We start from the raw sequence: 21,143 nt of genomic DNA on the forward strand, positions 1-21,143 counted from the left end.
ATTCGACTTGCTGTGGTGTGGTGTATCTGCTAGTTCAAATTTTATCCTTCAGTGGTTGGATCTTTGGCAGTCAACAACATGCGTTAAGTGCTTTATAAGTTAGCTTAGAAAATTAATCACTCCCTGCTCAGATCTGTATTCACATGCAGTTCAGTGGCAGCTGCTACCGGACAGGGGTGGTGCGGCAGGGGGTTAGGAATGTAACAAAAAAAAGGACTTACCTTTAACAGCCTGCCGCCGCCTCTCCTCCGTCCTTCGTCTTCGTCCTCTTCATTTTCTTGTCCCAGCCGGCAGCAGCAGGAAGCATCCCGGCAGAAAGGCTCTCCTTAGCCAATCACAATGCTGCAATGCAAAGTTGTGATTAGTTTGAGTGCCGTGGATTGGCGCTCAGACTGGGACAGGGAACCTGTGCATGTTCCTCACCTGGCTGTGTAATGCAGCCTGGTAGGAACATGCAAAGTGCGCATGAACTGTTTGGTCAGCCTAAGAGGGCCGGCCAAACAGTTCATGGGTACTTAGGGAGTGCACACTACTCCTCCCCTGCAGGCCCGGACTGGCCGTTGCGGGCACCGGGCAATCCCCCGGTGCGCCGCACGGGTGGGGGCCGGTTTTGGGCCCAGGGGCCCGTTTTTGTTACAGCTGCAAAAGCGGCCCTGTAACAAAATCGGCCGAAAACCGGACCGACAAAGAGCTCGGTCGCACCCCCAGTGGGCCGGCCGAGCACTTTGCCAGGGCCGGTTTTGGTTCTCAGTCCGGCCCTGCTCCCCTGCTCTGGCCAGCCCCGCCTCACCACTGAACGCAATAAGAAAAAGAAAATGATAATAACGATATATTATCATAATTTTCTTTTTTCTTTTGAGCAGTGGGGCGCCGCTCCTCCACTTTAGCGGAGGAGCCACCACTGATGCAGTTCACATGTTTGATTCCTTGCTGGACTGATGCAACATTTCATCTTTCCTGAGTTGGATAACTAAGTATCTTTAAATGATGTTACAGGAGGATCATTTTTCCACAGTGCAATAAAATGACAAACCTGCAATAGCTTGCAATTTATAATAAATATGAATGAATTCCACGGTTGCGTCACTCATTAGCTGAGTCGGTTCTCCTTTCAAAAGTTTGATCTGTTCTTGATTCCTCATTGTCAAAATTCATATGGCTATAATAGGATTTGGTGGCTTATGTGTGCCCTTTAATGGCTTTGTCTGCCTTTGATTTCCCATGGTTGGTCTTCAGTGGATGTTCCATTTGGCTGTACGCGTAGCTTCTGATGGATAGTCTGCAGCAGGGGACCCTGACCTTACTAGCCAGTTGTTGACTTTCACTGGCTGAGCGTGTAATCATCCTCTAGTGAGTGAATTTGCCTGAATAGGTCACAGTTGACCATTTGTGGATGGATATGTTTTTAGCATTGACTGACTTACTTCACTTATTAGGTCTGTCTTTGGTGACCAATTTGTTTATAATACTTGGGTCTCCCTTTGGAGATCCATATTGGACCATCAACAGTTGGTCTTAATTTGGTGACTTATGGCTGACCCTACATTATTCAGTATGCTTTTGATCCCAATGGATACACTTTGGTGGTTGGATCTTCTTTAGTTCCAAGTGCTTTATAAAACATAGCTGCTTCTTCCTTTGGTGCCCTTGATTGACAACATTAGGGTTTACCCTTCATTATTGGGCATCAGTGGTCAACTCTTCCTTTTGTGACAAAGTTGGTCTTTAGGGGAAGGCTTCGCCTTTCGAACTTTATGATAACCCACAGCTGTTTGGTTTTCCTTAAGGACCATGTAGTTGCTCTTCAATGATTAGGTCTGTTTTTGATGGCGCTGTAGTGCCTTGACCTCCGGTCCAGGCAGCACTTCTCCCTGGCAGCTCCGCCAGCTGATTTCTTGCCCGCAGTCCGGCACAAGCAGCGTTTGAGCCTCGTGCCCGACTGCCTCAAGTCTTGTGTTCCTTTTTACATTATTGTGAGTGTGTATTTGTGTGTTCTATTTCAGGGGAATTACTGTTTTTACGGCATTACTGGCATAGCGCCTTAGCGCTTCCCGCTTTCCACCAGTCCTGCTCTCCCACTCACCCTGCCCCCTGACCCAGCCCCACTCCCGCCTCCTCTACTCCCGCCAACCTCTCCTACATAACGGCGACCGCTGCGGGGGAGCGCGTGTAGTGCCTTGACTTCCGGTCCAGGTAGCACTTCTCCCAGGCAGCGCCGCCAGCTGATTTCTCATCTGCAGTCCGGCACAAGCAGAGTTCAAGCCTCGCACCCGACTCTGCCTCAGGTCTTGTGTTCCTTTTTACATTATTGTGAGTGGGTATTTGCGTGTTCTATTTCAGGGGCATTACTGTTTTTACGGTATTTCTGGCATAGCGCCTTAGCGCTTCCCGCTTTCCGCCGGTCCTGCTCTCCCACTCGCCCCACCTTCTGACCCAGCCCCAGTCCCACCTCCTCCCCTACTCAAACCCCTCTTCCCAACATAACGGCAACCGCTGCACAGTCGTGCCTAAGGCAAGCCGGTCTGTGCCGTCAGCGACCCGACCGCGACCAGCGCCAGGGACCCTGGTCCTCGTGGAACCCACTGATATGACTCAGCCACCCTCCACACCCACAACCCCGGAGGCCAGGCCGACTGCGTAAGATCCTCGCCCAACACGACCCATGGAGAGTTCTCATGCAGACACTGCAGAAGATCTTTCACTGTCGACAAGACGCCCACAGCCACCGAAGGACCACCGACTGAACAACCCTCTGAAACCCTGACTTGCATCCTCCTCAACGTGCGCTCCCTCCACCGACACGCTGTAGAGATTTGGGGCCAGATCGACACCCTCTCGACCGACGTTGCATTCTTCATGGAAACGTAGACCAACGCCACCTCCGGCTCCGACATCGCCATTGCAATCCCTGACGGCTACAAGATCCAGAGAGAGGACCGCCCACACTGCCCGGGAGGAGGAATCGCCATTGCGCACAAGACCCCCCTCCGACTCTCCACATCCAGCACGAGCAACACCCACTCCAACACGGAACACCTCCACTTCCAAATCCAGACCAGCCCCAGCACACGCTACGCGGCACCCTCATCTACAGACTGCCAGGACTCCGCGCACAGCCCGCAACCACCATCGCCGAGCTCACCGCACCCTACGCCATCATCTCCACCGACTACATCCTGCTCGGGGACCTGAATTTCCACCTCGAAAACAGCCAGGACCCCGACTCCACCACACTCCTCGAGAACCTCGCCATCCTTGGACTGAAACTGCTTGTCAGTACTCCCACCCACAGAGCTGGCCACACCCTCAACCCCATTTTTGCGGGAGGATAAAAAATCCACTTAAGCCATACTTTTCAGCCCCTCTGGACGGATCACCACTGCGTCCATTTCACTTTCAACACCACCATCGCTCTCAAGCCGGGCCACACGTTCGCTGCAACGGAACTGGAATAAGGTCACCAAGGAGCACCTGAATGCCGCCCTCCTCCTAGACCCCCCCAAGGCCGCGACCAACACCAACTCCGCCGCAAGGGAATTCCACCGCTGGGTAATTGGGTGCACCGATAAGCTGGCACCTCTCTGCCGCGCCACCAAACAACACCCTCTGAGAGCTGCCTGGTTTACCACTGAACTTCAAGAAGCCAGATGCACCTGCAGACACCTGGAGAAAACCTGGAGGTGCCAGAAGACCACGGAAGTACAGACCAGCTACAAGTGCGCCTTGAAAGACTACCACCAGCGCATAAGGGACACTAAAAGGACCTTCATCAGAGTCAAAGTCAGGACCAACTAATCCAATGTCAAGGAACTGTTCAACGTCATTCAGCAGTTCGCAAAACCCACCTGTGAAGCCACTGACATCACACCCTCCCAGGAACTCTGCGACAAACCCAGCTCCTACTTCCACCTGAAGATCAAGGCCCTTTACGACAACTTCAGCGAGCCAGCAGAAAACAACACCACATCACCCCCGAGAAACCGATCCTCTCCTCCTGGGCACCAGCGTCCATCAAACTCATCTCCTCTACCAGGAAGAAGATGCACTCAGGAGCCCCAACGGCGCCCCAACGATTCCCTAACCCCCACACATCTTCCACAGGGCTGTTGCAGTCATCATACCGGAACTAACAATCAATTCCTCCCTCTTATCTGGCATCTGCCCAGACGACTGGAAGCGCACAGAGGTTAAACCCCTCCTCAAGAAACCAACTGCCGACCCAACTAACCTGAAAAACTACTGGCCCATCTCTCTCCTCCCCTTCGCAGCCAAAGTAACCGAAAGACTCGTGAACGCCCAACTAACCACCTTCGTCAAAGAAAACTCCATCCAAGACGCATCCCAGTCTGGCTTTCTCAGCATCCACAGCACCGAGTCCGCCCTCCTCACCCCCACTGACGACATCCGCATGCTGCTTGACCAGGGACACACCGCAGCCCTCATCCTCCTAGACCTCTCCGCAGCCTTCAACATCGTCTCACATCGCACACTAGCCGCTAGGCTCCACAACGCAGGAATACAGGGGTCCGCCCTCGACCCAATCCTTCCTCTCCGGCAGAACACACAGGATCAGACTACCCCCTTCCTCTCAGACCCCACTGACATCATTTGCGGAGTACCTCAGGGATCTTCACTAAGGGTTCTGTTGATACCGGCGTATAGGGAGTTGCCGTAGTCCAGTCTGCTGGTTATGAGTGTGTGGGTGACGGTTCTTTTGCAGTCGGGGGGATCCATTTGAAAATCTTTCGGAGGATACATAGGCAGTTGAAGCTGGTGGAGGTGACGGGGTTGATCTAGCGGTTCATGGAGAGGGAGGAGTCGAGGATGATATAGAGGTTGCGTGGATGGTCTGTGGGGGTGGGGGGGCTCCCAAGGGCGGCGGGCCACTAGGTGTTGTTCCAGGAGGAGGTGCAGGGTCGGAGGATGAGGACCTCGGTCTTCTCAGAGTTGAGCTACAACTTAAACAATGGTACTAGTTCTAGGGCTGCGGTAGAGAGGCAGAAGTTGTGCCATGGTGGCAGGCCCAGTGCTTGAAATGGAAAAATAGAAGTGTCTCGCCAATTAAAAGTATTACATTTCTCTTGAGAAGTGCCGGTACTCTCCCTCTCAAAATAAAAAAGTGCCATACTCCGCATGGGACAGTACCAGCCCATTTAAAGCACAGGTGGCAGCACATCTCTTCATAGGCCTCTTCGTTGCAAGGTCGAAGAGTTTGTGGTGAGGGCAGCTGGCAGGACCGTTTCTACCATTAGGCAAGCCTAGGCGGCTTCCTAGGGCGGCAGAGGGGGGAGTGTGGCAAAAAACATGAGTTTGGTAATCCCTTTAATAACAATCAATAGCTAAGGATTTGGAAGGGATAAATCTGGAGTAATGTATAAAAAAATGCCAAAGCTGTGTCTGTCCTCCGTGAAAAAACGATTGGAATGTACACCTTTCATTTCAGGCTGTTTGCATTCTTCTGATAGTCTCACATTTCAGGGCAGTTTACTGCCAATTTAAAGGCTTTCCATCTGTGTCACACAGAGACAGTTTTTTAAATCAAAATATCGGATTCACAGATAAATAACACCTAAATAGAGAGTTCCTTATTTAAAAAAATGAAGAGATTTGGCAATTTGAGGCCTTCACAAATGTCTGCTCTTATTTATTCAGCTCTAAGTTCCAGGGGATCTCCGTCCATCCCGCTCACCGCAATTTCAAGTGCTGACCACAGGGAGTGTGGATAGTGGTGTAGAGGGGAGGCTGACAGTGGAAATTGCCGGTTTGCAATTCATAAGCAGGCCATATGACCGGAGATAAGTAAACATGACAAAATTGCAGAGAAAGGGACCAACATTTCAGAGGGTGATACGTCTGCCCAGCAAGTCACACTGTGAGAGAGGCATTATTTACAAGGCAGCGTTAAGTGGCTTAATACTGCCTTGTAAAAAAGGCAAAGCCCCTATCGCAACAGGAAGGTCATAAAAAGTGACGTGCCTGTGGTGATGAGGTGTTGTAAATATGCCCCATGGTTTTCTAAATATTTTTGTCGAAGATTTCAACGTAATACCGTGGCTCTGATGTGGATAGATCAGATAGGGAGCTCACACAGCTGAAAGATTCAAATGAATACTTGTGAGTGTGAAACTGCAATAACAAAGAATCGTACCAAACTGAGGTAAAGCTACTACCATATGTGGGTCAGGTGAAGGAAGCAGTTTGGCAGTATGCAATACTTTTTGTCACTTAGGGCCCGATGTAGGTCGGTCGGTAACGGCAGAAAATCGGTATTTTCGGCCGTTAACGACCGGTATTCAGTAAATGGTATGTAGGGCCACATATTTCACAGAATCGGTAAATTTACCGATCGGTAAATTTACCGATTCTGTGAAATACCGAATCGGTATTTATACCTATTCGGTAATTTTGATATGTAGGTGGGACTCTTCTGAGTCCCACAACCCTTACCGAATCTGTATTTTACCATCAAATATATTTGATGGTAAAATACCGAATCCGGTGTGCATGCACATGTGTGCATGCACACCTGTGCCATATGACAGGCAGACCTGCCCTTAGGGCAGGTATGCCTGCCACATGGCCCCCGAATCTTTTTTGGGGGTGCTAGAGGGTGTCAAAGTGACACCCCCTGCACCCTTGTCAAAATCTGTATTTACCGATTCGGTAAATACCGACCGGTAATGCCCCATTCATTCCTATGGGCTTTAAAGCCCATAGGAATGAATGGGGCTTTACCGGTCGGTATTTACCGAATCGGTAAATACAGATATTTCCCGATTCGGTAAAAGGAACATCTGGATGTTCCTACATATCCACCCCTTAGATTTACCGATTTTTAATTACCGAATCGGTAAAATTCGGTAATTAAAAATCGGTAAATCTATTTTACCTACATCAGGGCCTTAGATGCTTAAACATCCGAGAATCTAAGGCCTTCTAACACTATCTGTTTCATAAATTAAATCACCTGCTCTCACCTTGCACCTCTCCAGTGGCGTCACTAGGCGGGTGCGGGGGGTGCGGACCGCACCGGGTGACACCAGGGTGACACCAGCACATAAGGTGACACCAATCTGGTTACGCTGTGTTGGCTGCTGGCCAAACTTTGCAGCCTCGCCTCTGCCATTAAATGGGCCCTCCAGTCCTTTCAGTATTACCTTCTAGGTCGCTCCAATGTGGACTTCCTCTCTCTCGCTCTGGTGGACTCTTGGGCCGGGCGATTGGCCAAGCCTAGTAGGGAAGTACTGTAAGGAAAAGGCCTTTGGGGCTTGTGCCAGGAGCCCCGGGGGCACCAAGGAGCCCTGCTTCCTTGCCTCTTCCTCTGTTGCCGGTGTAATACTTCCGGTGCAAGGGGGAGGAGGGATTTTATATTCCGATGGCTCGGAACTGCGGAGGGGAACTTGGATGCAATGAGATGAAAGCAGGAGAGCAGAGGAGGACAACCCGAAGGAGGACGCGGTAGCGGATGCTACGGAGGAGAAAGCGGTGGGAGAACATCCAGTGCGACCAGAGGCCAGCGGATCCAGAAGGGACACCCTGACCAAGGATGTGGATGACCGGGACGTCTGCAGGAGCCAGTATGACCACTGGGAAGGCGTGCGGATGAGGCAGCCTTGGCTCTGTCACAGAGGAGGTCCATGGGGTAAGTCGTGAGGGGGTGACACCATGAGTTACCCACACTGGGTGACACCAACCCTAGTGACACCACTGCACCTCTCACATGTTTCGTCTTCTCAGGGGATGCCATAATTTTACATCGGACATTCTCCTTATCACCCCTCAGTGGGAATGTCAAACAAGCATTGGAAATGCAATAGGTCTCGCATTAGGAAAGTTTGAGTGATTGGTATTGTAAATGACACTTTTTTTATTTATGTGTTGGTTTTGAAAATAGTAAAATTAATAGCTTTGTCAGTTACAATGTCAATAGTTTTAACTTTCGCAAATGTGACACCTATAGCATTTGTAATGCAATGTGTGTTGTATTTACGTGACTTAGATGTATTGATATTACAAATAACAATGGCTTTTAATTTTGTAAATAATGTGGTGGTGGATGCGGTGGTGGTGCATGTGGTGGATGTGGTGGTGGTGGATGCCGTGGATGTGGTGGTGGTGGGTGTGGTGGATGTGGTGGTGGTGGGTGTGGTGGATGCGGTGGTGGTGCATGTGATGGATGTGGTGGTGGTGGATGTGGTGGTGGATGTGGCGGTGGATGTGGCGGTGGATGTGGAGGTGATGGTGGATGTGGTGGTGGATGTGGTGGTGGATTCGGTGGATGTGGTGGTGGTGGATGTGGTGGTGGATGTGGTGGTGGATGTGGTGGTGGATGTGGTGGTGCATGTGGTGGTGGATGTGGATGCGGTGGATGTGGTGGGATGTGGTGGTGGATGTGGTGGATGTGTTGGTGGTGGATGTGGTGGTGGATGTGGTGGTGGATGTGGTGGTGGATGCGGAGGTGGTGGATGTGGTGGATGTGGTGGTGGTGGATGCGGTGGATGTGGTGGTGGATGTGGTGGATGTGGTAGTGGATGTGGTGGTGGTGGGTGTGGTTGATGTGGTGGTGGATGCGGTGGATGTGGTGGTGGTGGATGTGGTGGTGGATGCAGTGGTGGATGCGGTGGTGAATGTGGCGGTGGATGTCATGGTGGATGTGGAGGTGGTGGTGGATGTGGTGGTGGATGTGGTGGTGGATGTGGTGGTGATGGTGGATGTGGTGGTGGATGCGGTGGATGTGTTGATGGTGGATGTGGTGGTGGTGGTGGATGCGGTGGTGGTGGTGGATGGGGTGGTGGTGGTGGATGGGGTGGTGGATGTAGTGGTGGTGGATGTGGTGGATGTGGCGGTGGATGTGGTGGTGGCGGTGGATGTGCCGTCCCAGAGTGATGTGGCGCCGTCCCAGAGTGATATGGTGGTGTTGTGCGGCGTGCAGCAGTGAGCGGGGTGCAGCAGTGTGAGGCGTGCAGCAGTGTGGGTGAGGGGGTGTGTGGGTGAGGAGGTGTGTGGGTGAGGGGGTGTGTGGGTGAGGGGGTGGGAGGGGGAGGGTGTGTGAGGGTGAGGGGGTGTGAGGGTGAGGGGTGTGAGGGTGAGGGGGTGTGTGGGTGAGGGGGGTGAGGGTGAGGGGGAGTGAGGGTGAGGGGGAGTGAGAGTGAGGGGGAGTGAGAGTGAGGGGGAGTGAGAGTGAGGGGGAGTGAGAGTGAGGGGGTGTGAGAGCGAGGGGGTGTGAGAGTGAGGGGGTGTGAGGGGGTGTGGCGGTGTGAGGGAGAGGGTGAGGAGTGTGAGGGTGAGGGGGAGTGAGGGGGTGTGTGAGGGTGAGGGGGTGTGCATTCTGAGGGTGTGTGGCGGTGTGAGGGGGTGAGGGCGTGTGAGGGTGAGGGGGTGTGCATTCTGAGGGTGTGTGGCGGTGTGAGGGGGTGAGGGCGTGTGAGGGTGTGTGTAAGGGTGAGAGGGTGGGTGTGTGTGAGGGTGAGAGGGTGGGTGAGGGTGAGGGGGTGAGTGAGGGGGTGAGGGAGGGGGTGAGTGAGGGGGTGAGTGAGGGTGAGGGGGTGAGTGAGGGGGTGAGAGTGAGTCAGGTGAGTGAGGGTGTGAGAGTGAGTGAGGGTGAGAGGGTTGTGAGAGTGAGTGAGGGTGAGAGGGTTGTGAGGGTGAGTGAGGGTGAGTGAGGGTGAGTGAGTGAGGGTGAGGGGTGAGTGAGTGAGGGTGAGTGAGAGTGAGGGCTCTGAGGGGGTGTGGCGGTGTGAGGGAGAGGGTGAGGGGGGTGAGGGGGAGTGAGGGGGTGGGTGAGGGGGTGTGCATTCTAAGGGAGTGTGGCGGTGTGAGTGGGTGAGGGCGTGTGAGGGTGAGGGGGTGTGCATTCTGAGTGGGGGGGTGGCGGTGTGAGGGGGTGAGGGCGTGTGAGGGGGTGGGTGAGAGGGTGGGTGAGAGGGTGGGTGAGAGGGTGAGTGAGGGTGAGGGGGTGAGTGAGGGGGTGAGGGGGTGAGGGGGTGAGGGGGGTGAGTGAGGGGGTGAGGGGGTGAGTGAGGGGGTGAGTGAAGGTGAGGGGGTGAGTGAGGGGTGAGAGTGAGTGAGGTGAGTGAGGGGGTGAGAGTGAGTGAGGGTGAGAGGGTTGTGAGAGTGAGTGAGGGTGAGAGGGTTGTGAGGGTGAGTGAGGGTGAGTGAGGGTGAGTGAGGGTCCGAAGTAAATGGTGGCAGGGCAGACATCATTGCAGCTAGCAAGTCGATCTTGACATTTGTATACTCTCTACTCCGACCAAGGCTGGAATTAGTCACTAGTTACAGACCTGAAGACTGGATGTGCTCTCTCTGAACACACTGCAGCGGCAGAGCTGTGAACATCGGCCCGATCAGATCTGCACACAATTTGTCATAGATAGACAATAAGCACATTGCATGGAGAGCAAATGTTCCTTCTGCTGGACTACGAAGCAGTCCGTAAGACATAGACACACACTACATGCTCTACTGCACAACCTCATGAACACACTACAAAGTCCGCAAGAGCTAAAGATAGAGCTAGGCAAACCCAAAGCGCAGCATACATATATCTACGGAAATCTAAGATGAAGCAAAATTAAACTCAAGGCTCACGGTGCCCTCAAGCCACAGTCTAGAACACCATGACTGGGAATCCATTTTAGACGGAGCCATAATGAGCGAGTGGCCAACAGACCCTGTAAGTCCCAGTGGGGTACACGTGTTACTATGGTAATCCCTAAACTAAAGCCACAATAAACATGTGGTAAATGGAGACTATAAACAACAAGCTCTCGGCATTGCTGTGGGGGAGGCGGGGGAGCGGAGCGCATTCCTTTGAAGTGTGATGATATGGGGGGGGGGCAGGGGAGAGGAGCGGCCACATCAATGGAGAGCTGATGAAGTGCTAGGCTTCCCCACGGCCAGACTGACTTTTGCGTGGCGCGCAGCGTACTTGGGAACACAGCGACATATAGCATGGGACAGAGTAGCAGCGTGAGAGGGACAGAAATGCATATTTTTAGCGCACAGCATGGGCGGGGGCAGTATGTGACAGAGGCAGAGCGTGGGCAGAGTGGGACGCAGCAAGAATGTGGGGTCAGAGGGGCACATAGTATGGACGGGGGTGGGGGATCAGAGGCAATATGTGAAAGGAGCAGAGCGTGCCATGGGGCGGACAGAGTGGTGCACAGCATGGACGGTGTTGGGGGAACGGAGAAGGCAGCATGTGACTGAGAGGCAGAGCGTGGGCAGGAGACAGCGTGGCGCGCAGAGTACTTGGGTTGAGAGGGACACTTAGCATGGGGCAGACTATCAGCGCGAGAAGGGCAGAAATGTTGATTTTTAGCGCACAGCATGGGCGGGGGGCAGTATGTGACAGAGGCAGAGCGTGGAATGTTTTTAAGACAAACTTAAAGAGAGGGCTAAGCGTCCCAGCAGACCGCGCCCTAATTTAAGCTCGGACAATTTTATAGAAGCAGCCGAGGGCAAGAGACTGCCCGCTGGTAAAAAAAACAAGCCTTTCACCGTAACACGGCGGGCAGGGGAGGGGGCGGAGAGGGGAGAGGTGCGACACGGCAGGCAGGCAGGGGAGGAGAGTAGGAGGAGGAGGGGGGAGGAGAGTAGGGGAGGCACGGCCTAGCGGCCGTGCAATCAAGTAGTGAGGGGGCGGAGCTGGGGGAGGCTGTGAGAGAGAGTAGGCAAGGCTAGCGGCAGGCAGGCAGGGGAGGAGAGGAGGAGGGGGGAGGAGAGTAGGGGAGGCACGGCCTAGCGGCCGTGCAATCAAGTAGTGAGGGGGCGGAGCTGGGGGAGGCTGTGAGAGAGAGTAGGCAAGGCAGGCGGCTGGGGGCATGTGCACGCGCATTTAAGCTCAATGCGCATGCGCATTGAGCTTAAATTTCTCGTGCACTGCAAGGAATCGCCACGATTCCTTGCAGTGTGGATAAAGAGCGGATAAGTGCCAATACTCTCGCCTTGCTCGATGCGCATGCGCATCGACAGGCGAGACCTAAAAAATGACAACATCCTTGAACTGAAAGACAATGTGAGCCTTTACAATATCGGCTGTCCTCGCCAAAATTAATTTGTGGTCCCAGTGTGTCCCCATGGGTACACGTTCACATGCCACTGCCATACCGGAGTTTGTAACAATGTGGCACCATTTTTAGACTCTGCTCTCAGAGGCCAAGCGGCTAGGGAAATGAAGAGCTGCGTCGAGCTGAAGCCGTGTAATATGTTTAAGAGCTATTATATACAGAGCTTGCCTAGGTCTGAAGAAAAAAATCCTATTATACATATGTAAACCTGTTCTACTTCAATACTATCGTTGCTGTGTTTTATTGTTTAATGTTAAATACAAGTTCCTTTATATCTAATGCATGAATTCTTCTAGACTGGATGACAGGGGGAGAGAGTTAAGGTGATAAAAAGGTGGGGAGCATTTTTCAATTCTTGAAACGGAGGCACCTCCTTCGCTGAAGCCAACAGGGCGGATTATCAACTCATGCATGCGCTCAATAAAATGTGCAAAGGCTTTTGTCTCCTCTGGTCACCCGCCGGCGCTTTGTATCCTGTAATGTCTGAATACGTACATAGATAGATATATATAGATGAGGCGGGTCTGCGGCCTCCGTTTAATAATTTTGAAGCCTCTCACATCTAATTCTGGGCGCGCTCGATCTCTGGCCTTTGCATCTCCGCGGTGCGCTCTGCCGTCGGGCTGCAGTTCAAGGGAAGGCGCGCAGGACTGCTCGCTCTGCGCAGGCGCAGTATGACACAAGATGGCTCTTCAATGGACACACGGGGCTGAGGGCCGACGCAAACCGCAGGCAGAACCAACGCACTCGCCCCTCAGGCAGTGGGTGTGATAGAGACCTGGCCCTGCAGGAAACAATCACATTCAGCACAAAAGCACACGTCACTTTTAAATCAATGGCAAAAAAGATAAAAGCGTTTCACTGAGGCCCACGTGGCTTCAGGTGTTGACGTGTCAACGTGTCATTCTTATCAGACTGAGAGAGAGCCAGCAAGGGGAGAAAAAGACGGAGGGAGATAAAGACAGGAAAAAAAGACAGGAAAACGGATGACAAAGGCAGAAAGCATGGAGGGTAAAGAGCCTGCAAGAGTGAGATAAAGAGACAAAGTGTAGGAGGGCCGAAAAAAGATGGAGACATCAGAACTAGGCAGCCATTCAATAGACAACTGCAGTGTGCAGAAGCACAGGCAATGGAGTCCTGAGAAAAGCCAATTTTTCACATAAGGGCATCGTTCAGATTGACAGACAGTCACCTGTGCCCTTTTCCACCCCGCGAAACCGCAACTCAAATGTTTGAGGCTTGTGTGGGGAATTTGCTATGACTTATTTACTAGTTTGCAGAGTCAAGATCAATAGCCTGACATGCCAAAACAGTGGCAGGATTGCAGTGCATTGACAACTGTGTTTGGGTCTCAGTGCTCCAAAGCCGATGCTGTAGCAGATAAGAATTGTGGTCACTGAGACAGCTGAATGTAAGACCCAGTACTGTGATAGTAGTAAGTTCTTCAGTGAACGATTGCAGCACACTCACAGAGCTTTGTGATGGCCCCAGGACTGTAAATCAGGTGTTACCATGGGGCAGGCTCACGGTACTCTATCAGAGCAGTGTGTGCCCCCCACTACAAAGTAAGGGGGATGTAGAACAAGATAGAAGTGCATTTTGATTTTTTTTGCATTTTTATATAGTGTAAACTCGACTCAAACATATTGGAGCACTTTATATGAGTGCCAGTTACGTTACACTAGGACAAGTTCGTTCTTGGTAGAAACATAGGAAGATTAAGTGAATTGCCCAGAATCACTGGATGTTGAACTAACGCTGAGACTTGAAATTGGTTCCTTAGCTACAAAGTTGCCAGCTCTGGCCATTATGCCACATCCTCTCCCCAAGACTGAACTCTTTGTGGGCTCTAGCTGTAAAGCAGTGGTTAGTTACTGCAGGTTACGATTGAGCTGCATCAACAGAGCTTTGCTGTGGACACCTGTTTCGGAGCAACAGGCGATGCTGGAGAAAAGCCAAGGCCCAGTGTCATAGAAGACGATCAATGTCTGAAGGCCGGAAATGTAGAGTGCTGCAGGTAAGAACTGAGGTGAGTTTGTAGAGCATGTTTGTGGGTCTTGTGGAAACGTCCACTATCCTACCAGTAGCATCTGCGCCTTTTCAGTTCTTTTGTCGGCACCACTTCATAAAGGCCTATGGGGCCCAAGGCTCAGCATGGTTTCATCTCCAGAGGCTAGAAGGACAGGCCAGGAATAGCAACATGGCAATGACCTTTCACTTTGTAAATCCATACCTGGTCCACGTGAAATACCAAACAGACAGAACTGTCTGGGGTTTGATCAGAGACGAGCAGCTCTGCCTCCCGCTATCTCAGCGAAAGGTCTTTCAAGCCGGTATCACTTAAGGGCAGTAGCGGCTGCTGTTCTTTGAAAGTAATGGGGAAAAGCACCTACCCCTATTTTCATCAAGGTAGCCAAACTGTGCTAGTGGGGTTCAGTGGGTAAAATTAAAAATGTGGAAAAAAAGGTCTCACTCAGCAAATTTCCATATAAATTTACTAACATGCCATAATCACTGAAAGGACACTCATGAGCTATTTCAGTACTCTCAGAGTGAGCCACATAAGCCTGAGCCTCTGCACAAGTGTGGAAAGTATGCCCACCGTAATATAATTTTCGTAAAATTTTGACAAAGTGGTGCATTTTTTCAACACAGTTACCCTTATTAGGTCTGAAGCCTAGAGACAGTAGAGGATTGTTAAAAAATGCAAATTTACGTGGCATATTCAGGGACCCAGGAATTATGCGATTCTGCAGCAGTGTTTTTTCCCCGCATATTTATGGATTTGCCGCATTTGCCACATAATCCATTATCTGCTTCATCTGCAGCTTTTAACAAAATAAAAATAGTTTCTAGCTCAAACTGATCAAAGTTACTCAAACCATAGCAACATGTGTTCACATGCAGTGGAAAGCCAATTGCAAAGGTTAACCGGTCATCTTTCCTTTCCTTTTTTCTGTATTTCCTTGTTCAACTGGTACTAATGAGATGAAATATTTGCCAAGACAGTGTTACCATGTGTAAAAGTTACAAAAATCATGTACTCCCATCAAAAACTGTGGCCCGTCATGCGCATCATCTGCCTTTTCTTGCCGAATAATTTAATCAATTCTGCCACTGCATTAGGTGCCCCCCTCCTGCATAATTCCAGTAGCCTATGGCATATTATTTCCCATACCACCAGTCTCCTTTTCTACATTTTTTCATTTAATTTTCCATCCACCAATTCCAAGGAGATGCTCCTTCATGAGTTACATTAGTGAGAATCTCCAAGGAAGTGGCAGGGTATAGAACAACACAAATACACAGGTAGCACAATGTCTGGCAGCATAGAGCAGAGCAATGCCAATTTTACAGGTTTGCACAACAATCTTGTTTCTCAGGTCACAGGCACCTTACACATCCATGAAGTAGGCCTGAAATGTCAGCTTTACATTTGTAGTAACCATATATTAGGTGCTTACACATCAATGTTTACATCATGAACTCACACGCATGACTGCCATACGAGTATAGATTCTGCAGTGCAGGTGATGTCCAATTAAATATATAGTGCTGCTCTATTTACAGTGTGGCCGTCATACTGAAAAGTGTCTGTTATATTGCAATGTAAGCACATCAGCTGTGCTACGACCTGTATGTATCTTCGGATTTAAGTGCTGTTAGTAATGATAAGAGATGATGACTCTGCTCCATTAAATGCATGGCAACCTTGATAGGGAGTATAAATATTCCATAAATAGTATACTAGCATTGCTAGAGAGTGTTATAAATATCCCAATAAAAGTATAGCAGCCTCGTAGGGAGTGTTATAAATATCTCATTAAAAGTATAGCAGTCTTCCCTCATCTAAACAGTGTTTTACTTCACATGTTCTTTCTTTGCCCTCTGGTTAAGAGCTTTTGTTTTACTCATTTGGAAGAAATTGAATGAAATTTTATCTACAAATGTTCCTTTTGACATTGTGCACGGCTTTTCTGGGTAGGTCCTCTTCGATATAGGATACCCAGGGAAACGTGGGTAAATTTATCGATTTATTTATAGCTAGTACTTTTCATATCATCACCACCAACTGGAAGAATACAACCAAAATTTCATATCAAGCCTGGTGGAACTTGCTTTGTCACCATCATAGACTAGCCCGCATATGCTACTTCAAAACCTCTTTTGATTAAAAAAGATTTACGTTGGTCACCACTAACCACATTTCTTTCCAGGTTGACTATTTGATCTATTTTGTATTCACATTGTCATATTTCTTCTAAATATTGTCATATTTAATTGCTTTTCATTATTACGCATAATTGTTTAACTTCCTCATAATACTTCCCTGCCGCCCTGCCCTCTTTCTCCTTTCCTCTCTTTTAAAATTCCAAAACATTAAAATGCATTTATTCTAAGTATATGTTTAGGACGGTTAATTTGTCTCGTTGATATTCCTATTCTTTGTTATTTACTACACCTTAATTTGGCATTTTTTTACTGATTGACCTCTGTTTATATACTACTGTAATGATGTGTTACTTTGCTTACTATTTCAATAAAAGATTCTACACTAAAAAACAAAGTATAGCAGTGTTTTGCTAGCATTGTTAGGGAGTGTTATAAATATCCCATTAAAAGTATAGCAGAATTGCTGGGGGTGTCATAAATATCGCATTACAAGTATAGCAGCCTTGCTGGAGAGTGTCATAAATATCCCATTAAAAGTGTAGTAGCATTGCTAGGGAGTGTTATAAATATCCCATTAAACGTATGGCAGCCTTGCTAGGGAGTGTTATAAATATCCCATTAAAAAATAGTAGCCTTGCTAGGGAGTATTAAACATATACCCCATTAGAAGCATGGCAGTCTTGCTAGAGAGTGTTATATGTATCCCTTTAAAAGTATAGCAGCATTGCTAGGGAGTATTATAAATATCTAATTAAAAGTATAGCAGCCTTGCTAAGGAGTGTTATAAATATCCCATTAAAAATATTGCAGCATTGTGAGGGAGTGTTATATATATCTCATTCAAAGTATAGCATTAGCAGCCATGCTAGGGAGTGTTATAAATAGCCTTTGCCCTTGGTGAAGAACCCAGCAACGCAGTAAATAGGAAACAACTTGGGCAAACACATGAAGCTCTAATACACACCCTGGAATCAGAGCTTTTTTCCAAGGGAACAGCCAGAGTTAACAGCAAGCACAAAAAGTCGTGGTATAATGCAACATGCCGAAACTCCAAACAAAATCTTTTGCTCTCTGTCAAGGAGGGCTGTAGCAAGGAGGAAATTCAGGCCAGGAGAGGGGCATATAAGAAACTCCTGGCAAATGCCAAGGTGGAATGGGACCAAGATTATTGGGAGAAACTCATGGCTGCATTATCGACCTGAGACTCCCGTAAATTCTGGCGCATTGTCAATTATGGTTCGGAAGATCTTCCCTCGGCAATTGAACCTAACATCGCCCCGAGCGTGTGGCAAAACCACTTTGAAACTTTATATGCACCTGAGGACGAGGCTCTGGGATATACCTCTTTTACCCCACTGAATGTCCCGGAAGCCGAACCCTTCACAGAAAAAGAAGTCCGAGCAGCTATCGGAGGGCTGGCAACAGGCAAGGCCCCTGGCCTTGATGGGGTACCAGGTGACCTTTACAAGCAGGAGCCGGGATATGGCCCCCTATCTCACGCTCGTGTTTAATGCGGTCCTGGCTGGAATGGAGGTCCCGGATACTTGGCTGGGAGCGGAGGTGGTCCCAATATTTAAAAAGGGATCCCCTCTGCTTCCAGCCAACTATCGCCCCATTAGCCTTATCGACGTTTCTCAGAAGCTGTTCGGTAGGCTGATGCTGGACCGGCTACAGAACTGGCTTGAGGACACGGACATCCTGAGCCCGTATCAGGCGGGATTCAGGAGAGGGGTCTCCACGGTGGACCAGATATTCAGACTGAATCTTATATATTGGAGGACTGCACTAGTCGAGGGCGGCGCGCTGTACACGGTTTTCGTGGACTTGCGCGCCGCCTTCGACCTAGTCCCCAGACAAAAACTGTGGAGGGTCATGGCAGAGATGGGCGTTCCAGAGGACATTCTGGTAGTCCTGATGAAACTACACCACAATAACTACGCTCGACTCAGGTGCGGAAGAAGCGGAAATTTAACGGAAAGATTCCCCGTTCGCAGGGGGGTGAGGCAGGGCTGTGTGCTTGCACCGACCCTGTTCTGCCTCTTTGTGAATGGGGTGATCGACCACCTGACAGGGATAGCTAACATCGACGCCCCGAAACTGTGCGGCAGCAGGGTGCCCGCAATAATGTTTGCGGACGACACCCTGCTGCTGTGCAGATCACCAATGGGCATTCAGCGAGTGTTAGATGGGTTTTTGGACTTTTGTCTAGTAAGGGGTCTCGAGGTAAACCCCCAGAAAACTAAGTTTATGATTTTAAATCCCCTGCCCTCCAACCGCCCCAATCCTATGCTGGGTTCATCAAGCTTGGAAAGGGTGCACACATTCGAGTACCTGGGGATGACATTGAACCAACATTTGACATTGGGGGTACACGAAACAAAAGCAAACATGAAATTATCCCAGAAGGCGGGGGGCATTCTAAGAATGGCCAGCAAATCATCTTATCGTCCGCCAGGCCCTGCTCTGCAGATTTACAAAGCCCAAGCAAGGGGAGCAGTCACTTATGGGGCTGAGCTTTGGGGCCATCTACAATCACAAAGCCTCCAAACCACAGAAAACAAATTTCTAAGGCAGTTGACAGCTCTCCCCCATGGCACGCCACTACTACCCCTGAGGTTGGACCTGGGTGTCAGGCCCATCACCGAGGAGCTTGGCCTCAAACCACTAACTTTCTGGCGTCGTCTCTGGAGCAGCCAAGATCTTACCATCTATAGAACTGAGCTCCAGGAATTTCTATCAACATCTAATGTAGCCAATTTGCCCTGGCTAAAATACACCAAGAGGACTTGTGAAGCTCTCAGAATGCCAGAACTGTGGTCAGACCCGGAAAATGCTTGTCCTAGAATCTCAAGGAAAATGCTGTCCAGTGCATACTATGACCATATGCTTGCACGGGCTTTGGAGGGCACCCAAGAGGGATCCTTAACAGCACAGTTCATCAAAACTAAGGATTCCTATACCTTCGAAGCTGTCTTGAACGATATTGCTCCGCCACATACAAGAAAGCTATTCCTACAGTGGAGGTATGGGACCCTCCCCCTCAGGTCCTTCACAAAATCATGGGCCGGCGATGCGGGAAAAGGGGTATGCCCGATATGTGCCCAGTCTGAGGAGAACGACGTTCATGTAGTATTTGTCTGTGGAGCGTATAGAAAAAGCAGAAAATATTGGCTTGTTCCTCTCCTCAAAAACTCAGAACATTATTACCTGCATATAGAGTCTTAAAAACTGACCTATCCCCTCTGATTGTTTTTTCCATGGCCAAATTTTTAACCGCAATGTGGCATGTTCGTACTAAATCGCTAAAGGGAGGGGGTGTGTCCTGATTATTCTTCTAGCACCATGATCAACCAGTATTGTTCTTAAAGTTGAATTTTATAACCAATGTTTTGAGTAAAATGTCCTTGAGTTTTAACCATTGTGTAATAATATGTATATCTTTTATGATCAACCGATCGAAATAAAGATTTAAAACAGAAACAGAAATATCCCATTAAAAGTATAGCAGCATTGCAAGGGAATGTTATCAATATCCCATTAAAAGCATAGCAGCCTTGCTAGGGAGTGTTATAACTATCCCATTAAAAATATAGCAGCCTTGCTAGGGAGTGTTATAACTATCCCATTAAAAGTATAGCAGCCTTGCTAGGGAGTGTTATAACTATCCCATTAAAAGTATAGCAGCCTTGCTAGGGAGTGTTATAAATATCCCATTAAGAGTATAGTAGCATTGCGAGGGAGTGCTATAAATATCCCAAAGTATAGCAGCCTTGCTAGGGAGTGTTATAACTACCCCATTAAAAGTATAGCAGCCTTGCGAGGGAGTGATATAAATACCCCATTAAAAGTATTTCAGCATTGCGAGGGAGTGTTATAAATATCCCATCAAAAGTATAGCAGCCTTGCTAGGGTATGTTATAAATATCCCATCAAAAGTATAGCAGCCTTGCTAGGGTATGTTATAAATATCTCATTAAAAGTATAGCAGCCTTGCTAGGGAGTGTTATAAATATCTCATTCAAAGTATAGCAGCCTTGCTAGGGAGTGTTATAACTATCCCATTAAAAGTATAGCAGCCTTGCTAGGGAGTGTTTTAACTATCCCATTAAAAGTAGAGCAGCCATGCTAGGTAGTGTTATAAATATCCCATTAAAGTATAGCATCCTTTCTAGGGAGTGTTATAAATATCCCATTAAAAGTATAGCAGCATTGCAAGGGAATGTTATCAATATCCCATTAAAAGCATAGCAGCCTTGCTAGGGAGTGTTATAACTATCCCATTAAAAGTATCACAGCCTTGCTAGGGAGTGTTATAAATATCCCATTAAGAGTATAGTAGCATTGCGAGGGAGTGCTATAAATATCCCAAAGTATAGCAGCCATGCTAGGTAGTGTTATAAATATCCCATTAAAGTATAGCATCCTTTCTAGGGAGTGTTATAAATATCCCATTAAAAGTATAGCAGCCTTGCGAGGGAGTGCTATAAATATCCCATTAAAAGTATTGCAGCATTGCGAGGGAGTGTTATAAATATCCCATCAAAAGTATAGCAGCCTTGCTAGGGTATGTTATAAATATCCCATTAAGAGTATAGTAGCATTGCGAGGGAGTGCTATAAATATCCCAAAGTATAGCAGCCTTGCTAGGGAGTGTTATAAATATCCCATTAAAGTATAGCATCCTTTCTAGGGAGTGTTATAAATATCCCATTAAAAGTATAGCAGCCTTGCGAGGGAGTGCTATAAATATCCCATTAAAAGTATTGCAGCATTGCGAGGGAGTGTTATAAATATCCCATCAAAAGTATAGCAGCCTTGCTAGGGTATGTTATAAATATCCCATTAAGAGTATAGTAGCATTGCGAGGGAGTGCTATAAATATCCCAAAGTATAGCAGCCTTG

General features: G+C 48.8%; 1 long non-coding RNA gene across 1 annotated transcript in view; it reads right to left on the reverse strand.

Moving 5' to 3' along the window:
• The window catches only part of LOC144798632 (uncharacterized), a 320,386-nt gene that overhangs the window by 79,041 nt on the left and 220,202 nt on the right, over nucleotides 1-21,143 (reverse strand). The window contains exon 2 of the long non-coding RNA XR_013603584.1: nucleotides 222-342. This is a non-coding gene — a long non-coding RNA (uncharacterized LOC144798632). The remainder of the gene's footprint in view (nucleotides 1-221; nucleotides 343-21,143) is intronic.

Source organism: Lissotriton helveticus, chromosome 12, assembly GCF_964261635.1.
Source record: "Lissotriton helveticus chromosome 12, aLisHel1.1, whole genome shotgun sequence".
NCBI lineage: Eukaryota > Metazoa > Chordata > Amphibia > Caudata > Salamandridae > Lissotriton > Lissotriton helveticus.